This window comes from Neomonachus schauinslandi, chromosome 15 (assembly GCF_002201575.2).
Source record: "Neomonachus schauinslandi chromosome 15, ASM220157v2, whole genome shotgun sequence".
In the NCBI taxonomy this organism is placed as follows: Eukaryota; Metazoa; Chordata; class Mammalia; order Carnivora; family Phocidae; genus Neomonachus; species Neomonachus schauinslandi.
The window spans coordinates 18,256,865-18,265,523 of NC_058417.1; positions in this window are offsets into that span (position 1 = coordinate 18,256,865).

An 8,659-nucleotide genomic window follows, 5' to 3' on the forward strand; every position below is an offset into this window, starting at 1 on the left:
TTCACTCAGACTCACCAATTATTTACATTCTGTCCCATTGGTTTTCTCTCCCTGCATTTTTTCCTAAACCATTAAAAAGTAAGTTGGGGGGCACCTGGGTGGCTCAGTCGTTAAGCGTCTGCCTTCGGCTCAGGTCACGATCCTGGGGTTCTGGGGTCGAGTCCTGCGTCGGGCTCCCTGATCAACGGGGAGCCTGCTTCTCCCTCTGCTTGTGCTCTCTCTCTGATAAATTAAATAAGTAAATAAATAAATAAAATCTTAAAAAAAAAATTAAGTTGGAGACATCGTGTCCCTTTCATTCCTGCATATTTCAGTGTATGTTTCCTAAGAACAGCCACATAACCAGGGTGATAATCAAAATCAAGAAATTTTACACTGATACAAGAGTGTCATCTACTTGGCAATTCATAATCAAGTTTTTCCCAATTACTACAATGATGTCCTTTATAGATATGTTCCCAGGTCTATGATGCATTTCAGGATCACTTGCTGCATTAAATTATCACATCTCTTTAATCTGGAATAGCTCCTCAGCCTTTCTTTGTATTTTTTACTTTGACATTTTTGAAGATTAAAGGCCAGTTATGCGGTATAATGTACCTAAATTTGTGCTTGTCTGGTGTTTTCTCATGATTAGATTCAGCTTCCACATTTTTTGCCAGAAACATCAGTGAAGTGATATTATATCCTGCTTAGTGCATCATATCAGTGGGTACATGATGTTGGTTCTGTATTGGTGATATTAACTTTGGTGGGTTTTGTCTTTGTTTTTACTATAAAGTTACCATTTTCCCTTTGTAATTCATAAATAATTGTGAGAGCCTTTTTTCAGCTTCAGCTTTTTCTTCTTTGCCAAAATATCCGCAGCAGCTCTGATATTCATTAGGCCTAAAGTGGGAACGGGGTTGGTTCTATAAAATTCCAGTCTCCTCCTCAGTCTATTGTCCATAATTTACACACATCTCATCTGTATACATATCTTAAATGTGCAAACTGATCCATTATTTACATATGTATATGCCCATGCTACCACCACCCAGATCCAGGCACAGAATATTTGCAGCTCCCTAGCTGGTCTCTACCTTTTCATTCTAGACATAAGGCGAAGCCATTGGGAAGTTTTGTTTTTTTTTAAGATTTTATTTATTTATTTGAGAGAGAGAGAGAGCACAAGGGGGGGGGGAGCGGGAGAGGGAGAAGCAGACTCCCTGCTGAGCAGGGAGCCCATGGGGAAGTTTTGAGCAAGGCAGGTGATCTGCTCTATGGCTGTTATCAGAGGCTACTCAGGTTGCTACGTGAAGAGTCAACAGTGACAGGGCAGGGAGATAGGCTGGGAGGTGACGTCCCATGGGTTCACCCAGAAGCACAGCCTGAGTCAAGTAATTTAGTGCTAGAAGTTTACCTGGGAGGGGTCCCAGAAAGGCCAGGACAGATGCAGGGAAGTGGGACAGGGAAGGGAAAGGAGTCAGAGAAAGATGTATGAATTGAGCTACCACTGTGGGAAACCAGAACGTAATTCTCCTGAGGGTCCCACAGAAACCCGGGCACGTGGAGCGTGCTGGGGGACAGCTTGCCTGGCCTGTGAGGGCTGGTGGTGTGGAAGCGTGTGCTTGCTGCTGGGAGGACAGTGGAGGTTCCACCAGGACTCTTGCAGAACAGAGGCTGGAGAGGGAAAACGAGAGCCTCACGGTCGCCATACCACGTATTTCAGAGGCCACCACTTGAGAATCCCCCTGGCCTCCTGGAAATGATTGGGAGGTGGGACAGGAATGTCTTTGCAGGGGCCCTTGTGCTGCTGAAGGAGCTGACAGGGATGATTTCTCATCCTCTTTTGAGAGGAATCTGTTCCCTTGGAGCACCTGGGTGGCTCAGTCGGTTAAGCACCTGCCTTCGGCTCAGGTCATGATCCCAGGGTCCTGGGATGGAGCCCCGCATTGGGCTCCCTGCTTCTGCCTGCCGCTCTGCTTACTTGTGCTCTTTCTCTCTCTGTCAAATAAATAAATAAAATCTTAAAAAAAAAATTTGTTCCCTTACTATTCACGTGCTCGATTTCTTCTCTATCCCCAGGCCTGGAAAACATAGTTACATTGTGATTATTTCTCTCTGTGACTGGCCTGGAGCTCACGCTTAGACCACACATTTCCTGTCCAGTTTGGACTTCTGAATGCTGACTCCAGTTTACCTCCCCGATCTCTGACCTCAGCTCGGTCCTCTGGACTCAAAGCGCCATCTCTCTTCCCGCACACACCTCTTTCTCTGTCATCTGACCTGGTCGTGACCTCCTGCCGGCACACTGCCTTATCTTGCCAGCCTGGCATAACTCCCAGAAAGGCTGCCCTTGGCTTGTCCTATTTCATTTCTCTCCCTAATTTGACACTGACATTGACAGATAAAGACAGGAGGGAAGCCAAACCCCAGGGCGTAACCCGTATCATTCAAACTCCACCAAATTAATTCTCAGGATCTCAGGATCATGGCAGCCTGGAATCTGAATCTCTACTGCCTGGTCTGGAAGTGGAGAGTAACTTCTGGAATTTCACCCAGAGGAGCTCTTTGCCCAATCAGAAATCCTAATATTGAGATCTGGGGCTCCCGAGTCCAGGTTCTGGGGAGAAGAGACAGAGCTTGACGTCAGGGAGGAACAAGGAGAGATAGAGAATGTGAAGCTGGACAAAGATGAGATATTTGTATTTCACAGTTGCACCCAAGCACGGCCCATGGTCTGTGTGATATCTTTCTTATTCTGAGAGGAAAGTAACACCTAGGAATGTTTGCTTATGTATTTACTATCCCACACCCGCCATATGGAATTGTCTTCTGCCCAAATAAAAGCATTCACAAGAATGTCTTGGTGGGGCACCTCGGTGGCTCAGTCGGTTGGGCATCTGCCTTGGGCTTGGGTCATGATCTCAGCGTCCTGGGATCGAGTCCTGCATCGGGCTCCCTGCTCAGCGGGGAGTCTGCTTCTCCCTCTCCCTCTGTGCTCTCTCTCTCTTGCTCTTTCTCAAATAAATTTTTAAAAATCTTTAAAAAAAAAAATAAAATTCCTTGGCCCTTGATTTTAAACATCTTTATCATGGCATTCAATCTTACTGAATAGTAATACAAATTAATATTAATATAAATTAATTTATAAATTCAGAGCACAGTCTCGAAACACAAAGAAACACCTACTATGAGAGAAGGTTCCAGCAAATTGGTAGGGGAGCTGCCTGAAGGCCCTTAATGGCCATAGTGGAAGTAGAATTTGGGGGTCCCTGAAAGAACTTGTGGACACAAGGGGACATTCCTGGAGTCCTAGAGCCCTGGGCTTGACCAAAATTTGGCACGTTGACACTTGCTGGCCGCCTGCCTGTATCAGTTGAGACTGGCTTTGGGAGAAATACCCATAGTCTCGAGCTGTCTTTTATTGCCATCTTTTCTCTTTTTTTTTTTTTTTTAAGATTTTATTTATTTATTCATGAGAGACAGAGAGAGAGAGAGACAGAGGCAGAGGGAGAAGCAGGCTCCCCGCGGAGCAGGGAGCCTGATGCAGGACTCAATCCCAGGACCCTGGGATCATGACCTGAGCCAAAGGCAGACGCTTAACCGACTGAGCCACCCAGGCGTCCCTGCCATCTTTTTTCTAATAAGCCTTTATCTAAATGCAAATGTGGTTCCAACTTTTTGATTAGGATATTATACAGTCATCCATTCCAGAAAAACCGCAATTAACCAGTGATTTTATTTCTGCCTTGACATTTCTTTGTTTGGAAAGTTCATTTGTTGTGTGTGGCTCCTGATGGGAGTGGGCAGAAGGAGCCATTCGTCGTGTGTGTGGGGACTGCTGCCAAGTTTTCATAGATGGAAAGGTGTTGGCTTTTTATCATCGTGGGTAGGGGGTGACAGTGAAACTGGGAGGATGGCGGGGTATGATACTCTACCCTAAAATATTATTCTAAAACATATTGGCAGCTAAATCTGGCCATGTTTGTGGGATTGGGTGAAGCTTTACTTAAAAAGACAAGGCAAGGCACACTTTATGTCAGGATTTTGAGTTTGATTGGGTTATACATCCTGGGGAGATGGCTCAGGGGCGGCCTGATTCAGAGGGACAGTTACGCGCATCCAGGTTTGCCATGTTCTAGCTGTATGGCCCTGGGCAATTTACCTAGCCTCTCTGGACCTCCAGTTCCTCATTTAAAGAGTATCACTTAACTCCTAGGGTTGCTGGAGATTAAATTAAGAGTTAACATTTGTATTGTTTAGAACAGAGCCCAGGGTACAGGACATTGCATGAATGACGCTATCCTTTCCTGCCTGTAATATTGTCTACCATCTAATTAAGTACCTACTAAATGTTAGGCACTGTGCTATGTACTTTATGTGCATTTTTTATTTCATCCTCAAGGATGCAAAGTTGTATTGTGATCCCTATGATAGTTCTTATGTATCAACTTGGTTAGGCTCCAGTACCTATTTATTTTCTCAAACACTAATCTAGGTGTTGCTGTGAGAGCTTTGTTGGTGTCATTAATGGCTACAATCAGGTGAGTTAAGTGAAGGAGATTACTCTCAATAATGTGTGTGGGCCTAGTCCAATCAGTTGAAGGCTTGAAGAGCAAAACCTGAGGTTTTCCAGAGAGGAAATTCTGCCTCAGGATCCAACAATAACTCCTACCCGAGTTTCCAGCCTTACCAGCCCTCACAATCATGTGAGTGTGTGTGGATGTGAGTGTGTGTGGATGTGAGTGTGTGTGTAAAGACATGTAAGGAAACTGATGATCAGAGAAATGATGTAATTGCACAGAGTCATGTGACCAGGAAGTGGCAGCTGAGACCTGGTCTCACCTGAGACCTGAACCCGGGTCTCTCTTACTACAAAGCTGACTTCCCACGTAGGATGCTATCACTCCAGTCATAACACTTCAGTTGCAGGCAAGAAGACCTGTGATTTCGGGCTGTTGACGGAGCTCGGAATACTCCTTCACCCCCGAACTCTGACGAAAGAACTGATAGAAGTACAATTCCTCTGACCATCTGCTCTGCTCTCTATTCTGGTGGCATCAGGGGGAAAGACTGGGGAGGGGAACAGGGAGAGAGGAAAGGAAGGAAGAAGGGTTTTGTCAGTGGGGCTTTGGGTTGCAACAGAAACTGACTTTTTTTTTTTAAGATTTTATTTATTTATTTGACAGAGAGAAAGATAGCGAGAGAGGGAACACAAGCAGGGGGAGTAGGAGAGGGAGAAGCAGGCTTCCCGCCAAGCAGGGAGCCCGATAAGGGGCTCGATCCCAGGACCCTGGGATCATGACCTGAGCTGAAGGCAGACGCTTAACGACTGAGCCACCCAGGCGCCCCCAGAAACTGACTTTCATCAAGTTACCCAGAAAGGTCATTGAGGCGGGCAGCTCAGAGGAAAAAGGGCCATGGAGCTGGATCACAAGAGCCCTAGCAATGGTCTCACCGCAGGGACAGCCTGATGAGTCCACTGCAGCTGCAGAGACTAACCTGGAACTGGCCCCTTCTTTGGGCAAAGTGCTCAGGAGGACACCTGTCCAGCGGAGTAGCTTAGATAGCGTGCTTGCCCTAGTGTGTACCTGGACACAGAGAGAGGCATGCCCTTATACCGGGACGGGTGCTAGGAATTACCACCCACAGAAAACAAGGGGAGCTTTATTTCCCAAAAGAAAATTGGGGTACTATTAAGAAGGGAAATGCATGGGGCGCCTGGGTGGCTCAGATGGTTAAGCGTCTGCCTTCGGCTCAGGTCATGATCTCAGGGTCCTGGGATCGAGTCCCGCATCGGGCTCCCTGCTCCTTGGGAGCCTGTTTCTCCCTCTGCCTTTCTCTCTCGCTCTGTCTCTCATGAATAAAAAAAAAAAAAAAAGAAGGGAAATGCATGTGTGACAGCCAAAATGATATAAGACCATGACAGCAGCAGAAGAGTCTTAACTTGGATCCCTTTTTGCAAAATATTTCAGGACAGGTTCATTACCAGCCTCCAGAAATGGCGGTTGGGCTTGTGGGGGTGATAAGGAGCACGTCTCTCAGCTTTAGCTTAAGATTCTGGGGTTTAGGAAAAGGTTTTTGTATGTAAGTTTTCTTTTCTGTTTTGTTTTTTTTTTTAAGATTTTGTTTATTTACTTATTCGAGAGAGAGAGAGAACAGGGGGATGAGCAGAGGGAGATGGACAAGCAGACGCTACTGCACTGAGCGCCGAGCCCAACGCGGGCCCTATCCCAGGACCCTGAGATCATGACCTGAGCCAAAACCAAGAGTCAGACACTTAACTGAACCACCCAGCCCCCCCTATATAAGTTTTCATATTAACATAAATAGCACTCATGATGACAGCAGCTAATCTCTATCAAACACTTAGTGTGTACTGGGCACTGTTCTAAGGGCGCTGCTCGGCATTCACCCCACCTTCACCACTCCGGGAGGCTCCGTGAGGTAGGCACAATTCTTATTACTCCTTTACATGTGAGAAAACCGAGGGACACGGAGGTTAGCTAACTTGCCTACACGCCTAGTGAATAGCAGGCAGTTACACAGTAATGTCCCTTTACAATTCTAATTCTGGAATAGTAAATAGGATAGGAGACTATCACACAATCACAAGCAGTGAAGTTCCTCAAGGCAAGCCTTCTTCTTAGCTGGAGAGCCGACAAGGTCTGATGCTTGCTTGATAAAGATTCTGCCTTGATGTCTGATCTGAGATGTTTGATTCCATTTTCTTAATGGCTGTCAATCAGTTCCCCACTGTTTCCCAGGAGGCTGGACCCAGCAGGGGTGTCGTCAGCACTTAGGAGTAGCATTAAGAACAAAGCCTGATGGGGCTGTTTGTTTTTCCCCCCATGGAGGTGGCCCATCCCTCAACACAGTCAGGAATGAGCTCAGATGTCGCTCAGCGCTGAATGAATTGCTTCCCAAATCACTGGGCTTCCCAGAGGCATCCAGTACTATTCGAGCAAACAGAAATGAGGTGTGAGTTCAAATGATGCCTGCCATCAACTTGGGTTCCACAAACTTCATTCACTCTTAGGACAGCAATATCCAATAGAAATACATCACGAGATTCATACATCATTTAAAATCCTCTATTTTTAAGAAGGTGAAATCAATTTTAAAAATACATTTTATTTGACACAATAATCCCCAATATTATCATTTCAACAGGTAAAAATATGAAAATTTATTATTGAGGTATTTTACATTCTTTTTTCTTTTCTTTTTTTTTTTAAGATTTTATTTATGTATTTGACAGAGAGAGAGCATAAACAGGGGGAGAGGCAGGCTGAAGGAGAGGGAGAAGCAGGCTCTTCGCTGAGCAGGGAGCCCGAGTCAGACACTTAACTGGGGGGGGGGGGGCTCAATCCTAGTCCCCTGGGATCATCACCTGAGCCGAAGACAGACGCTTAACCGACTGAGTCACCCAGGTGCCCCTTACATTTTTTTTTCATATTAAGTCCTTGAAATCCAGTGTGTATTTTGCATTGAGCACACAACTCAGTTTGGACTAACCACTCTTTGAGTGTTCAGAAGCCCTATGTGGTAGTGGCCATTATACTGGATGACACAGCTATAAACCATAACTCTTTCCACAACTTCATTTCTCGAATATGAGCACCTGTGAGGTGCCTACATTAGCTGAGACCTCATGGAATTACATTCCAGAGAGGACAATGTACAGTAAACAAGTAAACATGCAAATATACAGGTAATTATAGATTGTGATGATCAGCTACCTCAGAGTCACTTGGGAGGACACCTGAGCATGAGCATGGTGGGCTGGGGCGGCGGGGAGGGGGGGACAGCCTTCTCTCAGGAGGGGACATCTGAGCTGGAACCTGAAGGACAGAAGGAACTGGCAGTCTAAGGAGGGGCAGACCTTTCTAGGCAGAGGCCAGAGGCAGTGTAAAGGCCCTGAGGCTGGAAAGCCCTCTGCATGGGGGCTACAGAAAGGATGGCTGTGTGTCTGGGCATAAATGGTTAAAGAGCTGAGTAGGCAGGGACCAGACTGCCTACTCAGGATTTTGGACTTTTCCTAAACATGAAGAGAAACCACTGATCTGTTTTAAACAGGATCTGATCTAAGTTTTTAAAAGGTGGCTCTGGCTGGTAGCAGGGTAAATTGTTGTTTGCCTACACGCCTAGTGAATAGCAGGCAGTTACACAGTAATGTCCCTTTACAATTCTAATTCTGGAATAGTAAATAGGATAGGCGAGACCCCTCTCCTCCCCCTTCCCCCTACAAACACATAGAAATGCCTTCATTAAAAAAAAAAGCTAAACAAAACTAAACTGAACTATGTATCTGACTTTGATAGAAAGAAAGCCAAATAATCTTGAGTCAGAGAATTAGAGGGGGAGTTAAAGACACAGCAGGATGATCCCAAGTGGATTCTGGCTGGTTGGAGGTGGGAGTGGGGTTGGAGGAAAGTTCCAGAATACAAATATGAGCTGGAGTTTTCATGCTTGCGCTGGGAAAAGGGACAGGCTTGGACCTACTTGTAAAGGGGACTTAGAACTGAAACCCTTCATAAAGGCAAGACCCTCAGGGGGGTCCCCCCATCCCCTAATGAAACAGCCTAAAATGGCTTCCCTCGGCAACCCAGGGAGGTAGCAAGAAATCTTGTCTTTGTCTTGCAGAAAAGAAGAATCTGTAAGACATCTCAGT